General features: G+C 36.9%; 1 protein-coding gene across 1 annotated transcript in view; it reads right to left on the bottom strand.

Moving 5' to 3' along the window:
• The window catches only part of ERC1 (ELKS/RAB6-interacting/CAST family member 1), a 489,747-nt gene that overhangs the window by 374,279 nt on the left and 97,859 nt on the right, over positions 1–17,609 (bottom strand). The window lies entirely within an intron of this gene.

Here is a 17,609-nt window from a genome sequence, read left to right as displayed (position 1 = left end):
TGTAATTCCTTTCAAATACATGTGTATAGTTGCCTAAATTATACTTATAGAGCAAACTTTTATTAAAATCAAATAAAATACCATTCTAAACATAATTATTACTATTTAGAAATTAACCCTGAAATTTTGTGAGCACTTTTTTTTTTTTTTTTTTTTTTTTTTAATTTTTATTTTTTATCCTCACCCGAGGCAATTTTTCCATTTTTTGTACAGATAGAGTGGAAGGGAGAGAGAGGAAGGGAGAGAGAGAGAGAAACATCGACGTGAAGGGACACATCGAGTGGCTGCCACCCGCACGACCAACCAGGGCCGGGGACAAACTGCAACCGAGGTACGTGCCCTTAGCGGGAACCGAACCCGGGTCTCTCTGTACCGCAGGCCGATGCTCTAACCGCTGAGCCAAACCGGCCAGGGCTGTGAGCACTTTTATAAGAAAAAAAAATTTACATCAGTTAAATTACCATCAGATGATAGCAAGACAAATAGACCTGACTCAAGGGGACAAAATGGAGACTTGTTATAAAGAGGTTGGCTACTTCTTACATAAAAGTAGCATAATCTAGAACTATGTTTCTCAAATTTTATCTACATTAGAATCACTTGGAGGGTCTAAACAGATTGCTAGTCCTAGCCATCAGAGTTTCCAATTCAGCAGGTTTGGGGCTCAAGAATTAGTATTTCTAATTTCTAAGTTCCCAAGTGATGCTACGCTGCTTTAGAAAATCTAATATTAGAAACAAACCACAAGCATCATCAAGCATGACACTTGCTGTATGAGATAACAATCTAGCTATAAGCCATGATGCTTTTAGAACATGATGCTTTTAATACGATTAGAGATCTGTACAATGCAAAGCAGCCCTGGCCAGTTTGGCTCAGCGGTTAGAGCATCCGCCTGCGGTCCAGAGAGACCCGGGTTCGGTTCCCGCTAAGGGCGCGTACCTCGGTTGCAGTTTGTCCCTGGCCCTGCTTGGTCGTGCGGGTGGCAGCACTTGATGTGTCCCTTTCACATCGATGTTTCCCTCTCTCTCTCTCTCCCTCCCACTCTATCTATGCAAAAACTGGAAAAATGTCCTCGGGTGAGGATAAAAAAAAAAAAAATGCAAAGCAAAGGTCTACTTTCAGACCCCAAGACTAATCAGCTGAAGTCTGGCATCCCTGAAGTTTAACTTTTGTTAGATGTAACTGTAAAATAACTAGAATTCTAATGATAGCACTTATTTTTAAATCTATCCACAGCAAATTTCATTAACCATACTCATACACCAAATTTTTTTTGTTTTTTGGTTTTTGCTTTTCCACTGAGGATTTATAATTCAGCAAATAGTTACACATTTGATTATATTAAAAATGGGAGGTAGATTTCTTTCACATTAAGATAGTGTTGTTCAACAGAAATATGAGTCATATATGAAAACCACATATAAAATTTAAAATTTTCTAACAGCTACATTAAAAAGGAAAAAAGGAACAGGCAAATTTAATTTCAGTAATACATTTAATTTAATATATCTACAATGTTGTCATTTCAAACATGTAATCCATATAAAAAACTATTAATGAGCTATTCTGCATTCTTTGCTTCATGTTAAATCTTCAAAGTCCACGGCATACTGTAATTTACATTTATATTACATCTCAGTTGAGACTAGCCATATATTTTTTTATATATATTTTATCCTCACCTGAGGACATTTTTTGATATTTTGTTCAGATAGAATGGGAGGGGGAGAGAGAGAGAGAGAGAGAAACATCGATGTGAAAGGGACACATCGAGTAGTTGCCACCCACACAACCCAACCAGGGCCGGGGATAAATTGCAACTGAGGTACGTGCCCTTGGTGGGAACCGAACCCGGGTCTCTCGGGACCGCAGGCCAACGCTCTAACCGCTGAGCCAAACCGGCCAGGATTAACCATATTTTGAGTGCTCAATAAACACATATGGCTGTGGCTACCACACTGTGCAAATCTAAGATATCAAATATATTTCTATAAAACATCTTAAATCTCGAATTTGTCCTGTATTATTTGTTGTGTGAGTATACATTAACCCACAATAAAAAAACAGGTACTATGAGTAATGATTCACATTTACAGTAAAGCAAAACTCTCAGAAAAGATCTAATACTATAAAACTAAACTATAAGGTATCTGAGAACCAATACTGTGTGTACAGTGGTACTGACTGCTCAGTAAGTATTACAGAAAATTTCCTAGGTGACCAGTCTCATTTGAGACTGTTCTGGTTAAGTCATAAATTATATCAAACAACACTGAAAATGAAAACGTGTAAATTAACCAGCTTTCACTCTGCTAAACTCTATTTCTACCAACCACTTAAATGCTACCAAGCCAGAAATTGAGGAAACAACCAATTTTGGTCCACTTATAATTCTTCTCAAGTTCTATTAATAAATACTCTTTCACGTCTAATATTCCTTTAGTCTACTTTAATAAATAATACATGGTTAACCAGATTATATTCTGGAAAGGTCCACCTAAGAACTTTCAAATTCTAAAAATCATATTTCTGAAGCAATTCTTTTCTTTTTTCTATGCCTACTAAATTTATCCTTTGTCCACAAGGTAACCTTTGAGCTATCTCCCTATCTTTCTTGTTATCTCTATTCTGTTTTCATTCGTTTTTCTCCCAGCCTGAGCAATCCTTTCACACACAGACTCATATCATCTTCTTTGTTTTTAGTCATATTTATTTTACAAATATTAACTTCTATATTAAACCTTTTCATCATTCTACATTGACTTCTGAACTTTTCTGCATATGGTCAGACATATGCTTGCCAACCTTATATACACTATATTAAAAATCCTCACAATTCTATCTTTAAGCATTATTTTCTTCCCTCGAATTCTCCCTGTGGAAAATCTACTCTTCCATGGCAACCTGGGAAACTGGGGCTTGGAGAGGATAGCAAGCCTAAGATCTCATAGCTATATATAAGTTATGGGCAGGAATTTAAGATTAAATGCTCTGTCTCCATTATCTTAACCACTAAGTCTGTACTACACTCCTCGCCTTAAAACTAAATAAAAAGAGTATATACTGTATGGTTTCATATATGTAAAATTCTAGAAAATGCAAACTAATCACAGTAATAGAAAGCAGATAAAGGGTTGCATGGCAATGAAGGAGGAAGAAAGGGGTAGTGGAAAATATGAGGGAGGGGCAGGAGAAAGGGAATACAGAGAGGTACAAGAAAACTTTGGGGACAATATTATCTTGATTGTGGTTTGGTTTTACAAACATGTAAGTTTTGGTCAAAACTTACCAAATTGTACATTTTAAATATATGTAGTGTATGTTATGTCAATACATTCATGAATTTTTTTAAAGCAAAATTAGAAAGAATGGTAATTGTGGTATAGGAATAAACCAGTAGACCTCTGCAACAGAACTCAGTTATAGACCCACACATAGGGTTCCACAGCGGTGACACTGTAATCAGTGATGACAGGATAGAGTAGTGAATAAATTTTTAGAAAACTAGCTATCATACTAAGAGCAGGGCAAAAATCCCTAATTAATATCATACACAGAAATGAATTCTGGGTGAACTGAAGGTTTATATAATAGAGTCAGATCTTTAAAACTTCTAAAAGAAAATATAAGAAAATACTTTTAGTTAGCATAATGTTCTAGTCCTTTTTATGGCCAAGTAGTATTCCATGGCGTAAATGTACCATGGCTGTTTTATCCACTCATCTAATGATGGACACCTGGGCTGTTTCCAAATCTTAGCTATTGTAAAGAAGGCTGCAATGAACATAGGGGTGAAATAAGCCAGTCAGAGATAGACAAGTACCATATGATTTCACTCATATGTGGAATTTAATGAACAAACCAAACTAACAAGCAAAATAGAGACAGACTCATAGAGAGCAGGCAAATAGCTCTAGTTAGGGGGTAGCTAGAGATCGGGGAGAGGAGGAATTGAGCAAAAAAACACAAAAAAACTCATAGACACAGACGACAGTGTGGTGATTGCAGGGGGAAGTGGGGTTGGTGGAAGTGGAAGAGAGTATACAAGGGATAAATGAAAGACAAAGAATCCTTTTAGGACATCGAGGCATGAAAGGATTTTTTTTAAGACACAAAAAAGATACATCTTAGAGAAAAAAATACTGGTAAATCCAACAATGTTAAAATTTAAAACTTTTGCACATCATGATACCCTTTTTTAGTGTTTGTTTTATTATTTTATCTAACAAATCTGATTGATGGTTGCCAGAGGGGAGGGGAACTGGATCAAAAAGGTGAAGTGAATAAGAAGTGCAAATTGGCTGACTGGTTTGGCTCAGTTGTTAGAGTGTCGGCCTGCAGATCAAAGGGTCTCAGGTTCAATTCCTGGTCAAGGGCACATGTCTGGGTTGCATGTTCAACCCCCAGCCCCAGTCAGGGTCATGCAGGAGGCAACTAATCGATGTGCCTCTCTCACATTGATGTTTTTCTCTCTCTCTCTCTCTCTCCCTCTCTAACTCCCTTCCACACTCTATCTAAAAAATATCAATGGAAAAATATCATCTGGTGAAGATTAACAACAACTGAAAAAGTACAAATTGATAAGTCACAAAATACTCATGGGGATGTAAAGTACAGCACAGGGAACATAGTAAATAATATTGTTAATAAATATGTATGGTGCCAGATGAGTACTTGAAATATTAAGGGGAATACTTTGTAAAGCATATGATTGTCTAACCCCTCTGCTGTACATCTGAAACGAATACAAAATAATATTGAATGCAAACTATAATTTTAAAAATAAAATAAATAGTCCTGGCTGGTTTGGCTCAGCGGTTAGAGCATCGGCCTGCGGTCCAGAAAGACCCAGGTTCAGTTCCCGCTAAGGGCATGTACCTCGGTTGTAGTTTGTCCCCAGCCCTGGTTGGTTGTGCGGGTGGCAGCCACTCGATGTGTCCCTTTCACGTCAATGTTTCTCTCTCTCTCTCTCTCTCTCCTCCTCTCTCTCCCTCCCATTCTATCTGAACAAAAAATGGAAAAATGTCTTCAGGTGAGGATAAAAATAAAAATAATAATAATAAAATAAAATAAAATAAAATAAAATAAATAAGTAAAATGTAGATATTTTGTGAACTGGCCAAAATTAAATGTGACCCAATATTAAACTTCAATTTTCAAAATTTACGACCATTTATAATCATTCCAAAAAATTAAATACTTAAGTAGAAATCTAACAAAACACATATAAGATCTATCTGTTGAAAATTACAAACATCTAATGAAAGATATCCAAGAAGAGCTAAATGAGTTCTTCCCCTGAATACTATATGAAATACAAACTTGACATGTATCGAGATAATAGACTACTGAAAGTTTTCCTTGGGAACAAGGAAACAGAAAAGAATATTTAGCAGTGATTTTAAAAAATATGTTTCACTGACAAATAGCAGAACTGCAATAAGTCAAGCCCAGTGAACTCAAGAAATGTTACACTAAAAATTTCCAATTTGGGTGCCTAAAAACCTCACAGCAAGAATTAAAATCCAATGCAAAGCAAAGTTAAATAACATGATTACCATGGAGTTCTCCAATGGTCCTTTCTAAAGTGCAAGATAACAAGTCTTTAAGTTTCCCTAGGTTGCCTTTCATGCAATGCAGAATTTAAATGTGCTGGTCCAGAGATCTGAGATAAAACAACCACAAAAACCACTTAGCTACTACGAGATTAATTGCTCTGAATCCCAAACTGATCCTTTGGTTTGGAGTGAACCAAAATTCATAGTATAATTTTGTGTGAGGTCCTTATTTCTCAAACCACAAAAAACATACTCAGGAAAGCACATCAGAGACAAGCAAGGCACAGTCATCGCCCTAACACCATTCCTGGCAGGAGGAATAAGACCTTATTTATTCCCATCAACTGAGCCGGAGGAACAGTGTCCACCCAGTTTACCAAACACCAAGGTCTGTGGCAAACAGGTTATGCCAAATTCAACACAAACAGAAGGCTTTTCTCAACAATATTTTCAATAAACACAAACAGAAAAGTGGCTACCTTGCTGTGCTGGCCTCTCACTTCTGATCATAAAACTGTTAATTATCTCAACCTATCTTCATCTTATTATTTTTTACATCAATAAACAGATCTGTCTAAAGGCAGTAATTATTGCATGGAAATAATGACTTGTTTCCTATAATTCCTCTGATAACTTTACCAATATGACTCACTCCCTAATTCACTGACCACACCTTTTCAGTTTTCTTCACTGGATCCCCTGTCGATTCCCCCTCTTCACAACTCATTTTATACAACTTCCTCTGGAGAAACCAACTCAATTTTAAGGCTTTAACCACCACCTCCATGACAGCTTCCAAATCTTTATTCCTAGCCCACGCAGTTCTAAAAACCTGATATTCTAACAAAATTTTCTACTTAAACCAAATCTTCTATTGAATATTTAGTTTAGAAAAAGACTTTTTAAAGAATCTTTTCTTTTAAAGGACCTTTAAAAGATCACCTAATGTGGCCAAACAATAAGATAAGTTAAATCTGAGTGGTATCTACTACATTATTTTCTAAATTTTTCCTGTATTTGTCAATATTTCATAACATTTAAAAAAATTAAATAATGAGCCCTGGCCAGGTGGCTCAGTTGGCTGGAGCATTGTCCCATAAACACAAAAAAAGTAGTGAGTTCAATTCCTGGTCAGGGCACATACTTTGGCTGTGGGTTCGATCCCCAGTTGGGGTACATACGAAAGATAGCAGATCAATGTTTCTCTCTTATATCAATGTTCTTCTCTCTCACTCTCTCTCTCTCCCCCTCTCCCTCTTTCCCATCCTCTCTAAAAATTCAATAAACAGCCCTGGCCGGTTTGGCTCAGCGGTTAGAGCGTCGGCCTGCGGTCCGGAGAGACTGGGTTCGATTCCCGCTAAGGGCACGTACCTCGGTTGCAGTTTGTCCCCGGCCCTGGTTGGTCGTGCGGGTGGCAGCCACTCGATGTGTCCCTTCACATCGATGTTTCTCTCTCTCTCTCTTCCTCTCTCTCCCTCTCGCTCTATCTGTACAAAATATGGAAAAATATCCTCAGGTGAGGATAAAAAAAAATAAAAATAAAAATTCAATAAACATATCCTCGGGCTAGGATTAAAAAAGAAAAATTAAATAATCTAAACTCCGAATTTTAAAGCTGAGGAAATCAAAGCCCAAACAACATGACTTGCCTAAAATAACTAAGTATAATTTCCTACCACCACATTTCTCATTGTTCCCATTCAGAAAGGAAGCTGAGTAAAGGACACTGGGCCATGCTGTTGATAACATACACAAGTAAACCTTTTATTTTTTTTAATTTATTTTTTATTTAAGTATAGTTAGTATACAATCTTATATTGGTTGTATTAGTTCTAGGAATGCAATATAGTGTTTCAACATTTTTATACTTGATAGTGTCATCATTCCACTAATTCTAGTAATCATCTGTCACCATGTAAACTTATCACAATATTACTGACTATATTCCACTATCCCTTTTCACTCATTCCCCCATCCCTTCTGGTAACTAACTCTTTGGTCTCTGTTTCTATGTGTCTGTTTTTGTTTTATTTTATTTGTTTGTTTGTTTTAGATTCTACAGAGAAGTGAAACCACATGATATTTGTCTTTTTTTTTTTTAATCCTCACCTGAGGATATTTTTATATTTATCTCCAGAGTGGGGGAGAGGGGGGGAGAGAGAGAGAGAGAAAGAAAGAAACATCAATGTGAAAGAGACACATTGATTGGTTGCCACCCACACGACCCCAACTGAGGCCAGGGACAAACCACAATGAAGGTATTTGCTCTTGGCCGGAATTGAACCCAGGACTCTTTGGTCCGCAGGCTGACGCTCTTAACTGCTGAGCCAAACTGGCCAGGGCTGATATTTGTCTTTTCTCTGCTTGATTTATTTCACTTAGCATAATACCTTCTAGATTCATCCATGTCAAAAATGGCAAGATTTCATTCCTTTTTATTTCTGTGTAATATTCCAGTGTGTGTGTGTGTGTGTGTGTGTGTATCTCACATCTTTATCCATTCATCTATCAATGGACATCTAAGTTGTTTCCATATCTTGGCTATTGTATATAATGCTGCAATAAACACAGTTCTGGAAACACTTCTCCAAAGAATACATAGATGGCCAACAGACATATGAAAAGATGCTCAACATCACTAATCAACAGGGAAATGTAAATCAAAATCACAATGAGATACCACCTCACATGAGTCAGAATGGCTATTATTAAAAGGTCAATAATACGCTGACAAGGATGTGAGAAAAGGGATCCTTTGTGCACTGTTTGCAGGAAGGAAACTGGTTCAGCTCCTATGGAAACAGTATGGGGACTCCTCAAAAAATTAAAAATAGATATACCATATGACCCAGAAATTGTACTTCTGAGTATTTATCCAAAGATAACAAGTAAATCTTTAAAAAATGTTATTTCAACAGAGTGCACAGAGCTCTATTTGAAGCCTCATACCTGATAAAAAGCTGGAGCTCAGAGAAATATCTAAAAGGCCATTTTGCAGTACACAGTTTATTGGTACTTTGTTTACCAAAAAAAAAGCTGCACATTTATATCTTAAAAACCAATGTCAACATCATCTCCACCTACTTTCCCTTGAAAATTTATGCCAGACAAAAAAGATACAAATTGGCCATACATAGTGTATACTGTAATAAGCTATGTATCCCCAGTGTAAATATTAATACTCTTGATCTCTGCAAATCCAATAAAGCAGTCAGCCAACCTAGCTCTATCTTGACCCCTCTAAGACAACACATCAGAGTAATACTTCCTGGTATCAGAACAGATCAACTAAGCCTTAAATATGAAAACCGTTAGAACCACAGAGAATTTCCACATTGGAAGGACCCTTAAGGTCACCTGATTAAATCTCTCATTTAAAACCTGAATCTCTTCACATAGAAAGAAGTCCAGTTAAGACTGACAAACCTCAGAGGAGGGGGGTGGGGGGAGGGAAAAGATAAATCAAAGAACTTATATGCATGTATGTGTAACCAATGGACATAGACAACAATGCTGGGGGCAAGGATGGGGTTGGAGGAGGGTGTCTAGAGAGGAAAAAGGAGAAATATCTTCAAAACTTAATTAATTAATAAAAAATAAAACTAGAATCTCTTCATACAATATCCCTTTTAAGCAGGCTTCTCTAGTATTTTAATACCTCCAGTGAAAAACAGGTACATGGTTCCTTTCTAGAGGATGCCCACACTCTGCTTTTAACAACTGTAGTAGAAAAGATCTCTTTTCTAGAAGTAAAAAAAAAAAAAAAAAAAAAAAAATTTTTGTAGTTTTATCCATTGGCCCAATATGACCCCTTAGGCCACATTCTGTTTCACATAACAGCCATTTAGATACATGTAGACTATCACATACTCCAAAGAACATTTATTTTCCACGCTAACCTTCAAGTGTTCCTTAACATGCCATGGTGTCAGATGCTTTGAATCTAAGCATGTTTATATGTGCCAATGTCTCTTAAATCGTTGTACCCAGAACTCAATATTTTAGGTGTGATCTAATTACTTCATCCTTATTTCCAGGCAATTCTTAAAAAACTTAAGATTGCATAAAGTATTAAAGGTTTTTTGGGGGGGCGGGGGGTGACAGCCACTATACACATATTAAAGGATTACTTAAGTAGATTATTGTTTTTGCTTATTTTGGTTTTCATGGTTTTGTTTCGTTTTGGGTTTTGCTAACTCTTTGTTGGAGAAAGAGAGGGTTACAAAACTAAAGATTTTTTACAGTCATCCTTTTATATTTTATTCTGCTTGACTTAGTCCATTATTTTGCTCTTTAAAGATCTTTTGGATTGCTGAATTTCTTATTAACATGCATGTTATGTGCTCCTCTCCCATATTTTTTTTTCAACCAAGTCATTAATATAAATACTTAACAAGGAAGAGTCAAGGTTAGAGAGAGACAAGATACTGCTAGAAACTTGTATATAAGTTAACATACATCATTAAACACCATCCTTTGAGAAAAGTCATTTTACAGTTATGAAGAAATCTAATTATCATTTTATCCAGCTTATATTTCTTCATCTTATTGAAAGGAGTGGGAGAGAATAGAATAATAGAGAACTAATCACAGTAGGGTGCTAGCCATAGTTGTTGAACATCCTTGCTCTGTTAATCATGATTGCTTTGTTCTGATTAAAGAAAGCTCATCTAACTTGGCTGGGGGACTGTACGCCCTAGGAGTTTACTTCAGGAATGCTGTCCATTCTCCTTACCCGAGAACTACCTCTCCCCTCCCCCCCCCGCCCCCGCCAATCATGGAAAGATTAACAACCTTGGAGTCTTGAATTTATTGGGATGACACTGATTAATAAAATTACATATAGGGTTCAGATGTACAATTCTATAATACATCATCTGCATGTTGTATTGTGTGTTTACACCCAAAGTCAAGTCACCTTCCATCACCATTTATCTCACCTTTACTCTCTACCACCTCCCCCAACCCTCAACCCTTTGGTCGTTAGGCTGACACTCCAACTGCTGACCCACACTGGCCAGAGATCTTATTGTGCTTTTAATTTGCATTTCCCTGATGATTAGTGTGTTAAGCATCTTCCTATATGTCTATTGTTTTGTTTTTTTGTGGGGTTTTTTGGTATTTTTCTTTATAAATTTTGGGTATTAACCTCTTATCAGATGTATCAATGGCAGATATTTTTCCCATTCAGTGGGCTGTCTTTTCATTCTGGTTTTTTTTTTTAATTCTTTATTTTTAAATTTTTTTTTTCTTTATTGATTTGAGAGAGAGAGAAAGGGACAGGGAGAGAGAGATAGAAACATTGATGAGAAAGAACACTGAATGGCCGCCTCCTGCATGCCCTCCACTGGGGATCTGGCCCACAACCTGGGCATGTGCCCTGACCGGTAATCAAACCGGCGACCTCTGGGTGCAAGGGTTGACGCTCAACCAGTGAGCAACACCAGCCGGGCCTCATTTTGTTGATGGATTTCTTAGCTATGCAGAAACATTTTAGTTTGATGTAGTCCCATTTGTTTTTTTTCCCTTTTGTCTCCCTTGTCAGAGGAAATATATCAGAAAAGAACATTTCTAAAAGAAATATCTAACATTTTACTGCCTATATTTTCTCCTAGGATTTTTATGGTATTGCGCCTTACATTTAAGTCCCTAATCCATTTTGAGTTTATTCTTGTGTATGGTGTAAAAAGGTTATTTTTTTGGGGGGGGCAAGTATCTGTCCAATTTTCCCAACACCATTTATTGAAGTCTGTCTTTACACCACTGTATGTTCTTACCTCCTTTGTCAAATATCAATTGACTGTATAGGTGTGGGTTTGTTTCTGGGCTCTTGATTCTATTCCATTGATCTGTGTCTTGTTTTATGCCAGTACTATGCTCTTTTGACTACTATGGCCTTGTAGTATAGTTTGATATCAGGTAGCATGCTTTCTTCAAATTTCTTCTGTCTCAAGATTGCTGTGACTATGGTTCCATATAAACTTTTTGAATATTTGTTCTAGTTCTGTGAAGTACACCATTGGTATCTTGATAGGAATTATGTTAAAACTATAGATCACTTTTGGTAGTATGGAAATTTCATGATGTTAATTCTTCCTATCCATGAATACAGTATATGCTCCCATTTACCTATGTCTTCTTCAGTCTCTCTCTTCAGTGTCTTATAATTTTCCAAGTACAGTTCTTTCATTTACTTCCTTGGTTAAATTTATTCCCAGGTCTTTTAATTTTCTTGATTCAACTGTAAATAGAATTGTTTTCTTAGCTTTCCTTTCTGATAATTTATTATTGGTGTATTTAAAAAAAGCAACTGATTTCTGGATATTTATTTTGAATCCTGCTACTTTACTGAATTCATTTATCAGTTCCAGTAGTTTTTTGGTATACTTTTTAAGGTTCTCTATATACAGTATCATGTCCTTTGCTGTTTTTACTTCTAATATTGGCTCAGGATAGATCAAATTCCACAGGTGATTAAGAAATTTGGGGTTGTAAATTCATTCTAAGCAGGGTTTTTATCTATGGGAATCTGTGTAGACTAGGCTGAAAGTATGTCCCCTAAGAGCAGCTATGTACATTCAAACTTAAAACAACTTGAAGACTTTTTCCTCCAACTCAAAGGCCAGGTGAGGCAGTTTCTCATATTGTCAACTAATGCTGGTAAGAGACATTTTTTTCTATTCCACCTTTTCTCTGGAGAGTCCTGAATTCATGCAAGCACCTCAGTTTCAAACTCCTACCCCATTTAGGTCCAAGGTCTATCTGCAATCCACATGTCACCATTAAAATTTAAGTCCCATCCTGGCCAGTGTGGCTCAGATGGCTGAAGCATCGTCCTGTACACCAAAAGGTTGAGGGTTCAACTCCCAGCTGGGGCACATACCCAAGGTGCTGGTTGGATCCACAGTAGGGGTGTGTACAGGAGGCAACCAATTGATGTTTCTCTCTCACATCAGTATCGATGTCTAGCTCTCTCTCTAAAATCAAGAAAAACATATCCTTGGGTGAGGATTAAATGAATAAATAAATAAATAAAATCCAAACCCCTTGGTTACCAAAAATAATAAACCCTCAGAATAACTCTAGTATAGAGTCCTTGTTGACAGATGCGCAAGTGTTGAAAGGAATAAGGAAAAATACAAATATCTGCCTTGTCACAGAGATCAGCCAAATCAAGGCTGAGATAAGTGTAGTAATAGACTACATACAGCTTACCCTCGCAGTAGTTACAGAGTCAGAATTACTTTCAAACTTTTATCAACTTAAAGAACTAAATTACCCTCATTCCTCAATTCAATTAAAACACTGATCCATGGAAAGGTCTACCATTACTTTATTTTATTTTTCTATTCATGTCTAATGTCTATTCCCTCTTTAATATGCAGCCACTCTAATGTGTTTAATATGTTCTTGAATATGCATGTATCTTAGAAATATAGTGGCTTATTTTTATATACACATGTTACTTATATAAGTGCTATATATCTCATTCTATTCCTTACTTTAAACAAAATACACACACACACACACACACACACACTTGGTCCTGTGAATATTTCTAGATGACTGTTTTTCACTTTCACATAGTATTTCATAGTATACATCTACTATATTTTACTTATCTAATCCCCCTAGTAATAAACACTTTGGTTGCCTTCAATTCCCTGTTCTGTAGTGACTATCCTTCTACGTGTCCTCTTGTCAACCAGTGGAAAATTTTCTCTGGGGAATATATTTAGGGGTGGTGTTACCGAGACCAACTATGCCATCTATGTTTCTGTTAGCCCAAATCCTAACAAGTACTGAATACTATCTCATTTTCTAATTGTTATCACTTTGATGAATAATATGTAATATTTCATTGTCTTTGAAATTTACGTTTCTCTGTTTACTAGTGAGACTGAGGATCTCCTGCTGTATCTGTTAACCACTTAGATTTCCTTGTCTTTTAATTGCCTATTCTAATCCTCTCCTCCCTCTCTCCCTACAGTCTCTCTCTTTTCCTTACTGGTCTGCAAGCATCCTTTTGTTAATTCTCTCTCTCAATCTTTTGTACCCATTTGGTACCCACCTGTCACCCATTTGTGTTTCTTTCAATGGTGTTTCTTTCTTGAACAGAAATACTTAGGTGAAATAAGCCAGTCAGAGAAATACAAGTACCATATGATTTCACAATATGTGGAATTTAATAAACAAACTGAACTACCAAGCAAAACAGAGACAGGCTCATAGATAGAGAGCAGGCAGACAGCTTAGGGGGTGAGGGGTGGAGGTAGATGGTTGGTTAGGGGGATGTGGAAGAGGGCATGGAGGTGATAAATAGTGATGGGAGAAAATAAATAAATAAAAATTTTAAATGTGATGGAGTCACTTAAGATGTCCTGAGATATAACACTTTCACTGATTTAACTTTATAGTTTCTCCTTCACATTAAGGTCTTTAAGCAATTTGGAGTTCACTGTTTAATCTGGTATAAGGTGGGTGGCCAACTTTATTCTCCCTATAGTATGTATTTTTTCTAACACTTGCTCAATTCTAACTAGCTTATGATATTCCCTCCAAATACATGTGTCTGATTTCAAATTCTCTACTGTTTTTCACTGGTCTCTCTACCCATTCCTATGCCTGTACTATACTGTTCGGGGGTACAGTGTTTTTTGTTTGGTTTGGTTTATGGCTCTGTGGTATATTTTCAGACCTAATAGGACAGGTCTCTCATTTTTCTTTTTCGTCACTTTAATATTATTTGTCCATATATTTTTTAATTTATGAACAAAAAATAACATAACATAAAATTTGCCATCTTAACCACTTTTAAATGTTTAGTTCAGTACATTCACATCGTTTGTACAACCAAACTCCAGAACTCTTTTCATCTTGTAAACCTAAAACTCTGTACTATTAAACAAACCATTCTCCCCTTCCCCAACCCATAGCAACCACAATTCTACTTCTATCTCTATGAATTTGACTTTTCTAGGTATCTCATATAAGTGGAACCATACATCTTTTTGTGACTCATCCATGCAAATTTTAAAATATAAAATTAATTCCAAAAACAAACAGGTGCCCTGCCGGTTTGGCTCAGCGATTAGAGCGTCGGCCCGCGGACTGAAGAGCCCCAGGATCGGTTCCCACTAAGGGCACGTACCTCAGTTGCAGTTTGTCCCCAGCCCCAGTTGGGATTGTGTGGGTGGCAACTACTCTATGTGTCTCTCTCACATCGATGTTTTTCTCTCTCTCTCTCTCTTCCTCCCTCACTCCCTCCCACTCTATCTGAAAATAAATGCAAAAATGTCCTTGGGTGAGGATAAAAAACAAAACAAAAAACAAATAAGGTATTTTAACTGGAATTTCAAAAAAATGGGAAAGATTCTACATATATACATGTTAATTTTATAAGCTTATCATGATCTACATCTCGCCAAACAAGACAATGCCCCATCATCACTGTGAGTGATGCCAACTCACCATTTGAAGGGGGAAGTGGTGGTGGCAGGAAATAATCACCCCCCTCCCCCGAGCATCTGGTATAATAATCAGCACCTCTACTCTGCAAGAGTTCTTTTTCTAAAGCTATCTTCCACCTCAGGTATGAGTGGATGTGGAAGGAAGAGGGAGCATTCAAAAGCTGGTCCATCTACCTTCACAAGGTTACCCTGTAGCACCTGCCCCCAACACTACCCCATAACTCATATGGGGCTATGCACTGTTCCCAGTGGTGATGGGGCAATGATCCAACCAGACAATATGAGAAACGGTCACCTGAATAATATCCCAACCCAATTCACAACACCCAGTCCTCTTTTATTCTGAGTTGTTTTTATATGTATATATCGAGTGTCCCCCAAAAAATGTATACACAAATTTGAATAAGTATAAAGCCAGTGTTTATTAACATACATTTCATTTTCAAAATGTAATAGACTTGCCCTGGCTGGTTTTCTCAATGGTTAGAGCATCGGCCTGCGGACCAAAGAGTCACGGGTTTGATTCCAGTCAAGGGCATGTACCTCAGTTGTGGTTCGGTCCCTGGCCCTGGTCAAGTTGAGTAGGAGGCAACCAGTGTGTCTCTCTCATGTCAATGTTTCTCTCTTTCTCCCCCCCTGCCCTCCCTCCCACTGCATCTGAAGATGGAAAAATATCCTCGGATAAGAATTAAAACAACAACAACAAAAAATGTAATAGACTCTACAGACACCCTGTATACATTTTTTGGGAAACTAAACACACACACACACACACACACACACACACACACACACGACAGGGTAAAAGTAGGTTTATAGTTGTTCATATAAAAAATAATAATTAACAAATAATAATACAAGAATAAACTCTGTTTCACATTCTCACAACTGTAAATCTATTTTCAGCCAATGCTGTATGTGTGTGTGTATTCATATATATATCCCAATCACTTTCTACTGTACAATTTTAATAGTTTTCCTATTTATTTTAATGCAAAAAAAATTGTCAAATTCTTCAATTTTGCTCACTTCTGCATTATCTCCAGGATTGAGTATGGGAGAGAGACCCAACCTTTCTATTTTATTCACCACTGTATTCCCAGTGCCCAGAAGAGTCCTTAGCAGACATCTAAGTTATTAGATAAATAACTTTTGAATGAAAAAACAAATCAATCAATACATTTTCTCTTCTTTTCTGATGTCATAAAAGCATTGCTTTGTTTTTCTGAAGTTATATATTACCATTATCAAAAATTATGGGCTATATTCTTTTCTCATCTCTGCCATAATGTATTGTTTCCTTTTCTCCCACCTTTCTTTGTAGCTAGCCCACAACCTACCAATCAAACAAGAGTCATAGTCTCTACAGATTACCATAATTAGAAGAATCATAAAATATATATTCTAGTCTCAAAACTAATACCAAATAGGCCCTGGCTGGGTAGTTCAGTTGGTTAGAGCACTGTCCATATACACCAAGGTTGTGGGTTCAACCTCTGGTCAGAGCACATACAAGGATCAACCAATGTTTCTTTCACTCGCTCTCTCTCCCTCTCTCTTTCATGCTCTATCTCTAAAAATATTTTTAAAAACTAGTAACAAATAGTTGTATAGGCCTTCTGCATGTCACTTACCCTCTCTGCAACTCAGATTCCTCACAGGGAGGCATTATGATAAAAAAAAAACATAAATCTTGGGAGTTTTAATTGACTGGGTTCTAAATTCCAGGTAATCAGGCAATTAAGTTATGCAACCTCAATCTCACTAACCTTCAATGTGCCCATCTATAAAATGTTACAACAATTCTTATTTCATAGAAGGTTACTGTGAGTATTAACTGAGAAAATGAACAAAAGTATTTGCACCCTTCATGGTACACAGCATTCAACACTAGATATTATCATAGCAAAATGTACTCGTCAAACAACAACATCCAAACTCAGTGCCTAAACACACGAGAGCTAGGACAGTTCTTTACTTTGTACTGAAATCTGATCCCCTGAACTCAACTATGAAAGAAGAACCACTTCCTCTAAATATCAGTAAGATATAAATGATAATGTCCACCTATAATAAATAGAATTCCAAAACTCAATGTTCTGGAGAAGACAAACTGGTACCACTTTAAGGCAATAAGGTATTCATTATTTTAATTTCTTGATATAATCAGTTCTGCTCTGCACATTGAGAACTCAGCCAGAAAACAAATTCAATGAAAGTTCCAAGATACATCATTAAGATTTAGGAACAAAAGGCACCCAAGACGGCGACAGAGTAGGTGGATGTCACACTCACTTCCTCCCTGGACCAAACTGGATTTATAGAACAATCAACCTGAATAATCAACTGAAGCCTAGTTGAACAGAAGTCTTTTAACAAAAACTTTATAGCAAAAGCTATTATTTACAGATGACATAATACTGTATATAAAAAATCCTAGCCCTGGTTGGTTTAGCTCAGCGGTTAGAGCATCGGCCGGCAGACCAGAGAGATCCGGGTTCAGTTCCCATTAAAGGCATGTACCTAGGTTGCAGTTTGTCCCTGGCCCCAGTTGGGGTCATGTGGGTGGCAACCACTC

The sequence above is a fragment of the Molossus molossus genome, unplaced genomic scaffold (assembly GCF_014108415.1).
Source record: "Molossus molossus isolate mMolMol1 unplaced genomic scaffold, mMolMol1.p scaffold_m16_p_10, whole genome shotgun sequence".
In the NCBI taxonomy this organism is placed as follows: Eukaryota; Metazoa; Chordata; class Mammalia; order Chiroptera; family Molossidae; genus Molossus; species Molossus molossus.
The sequence above is the reverse complement of the archived record's forward strand: the minus strand, read 5'-3'. Positions and strand labels throughout refer to the sequence as shown.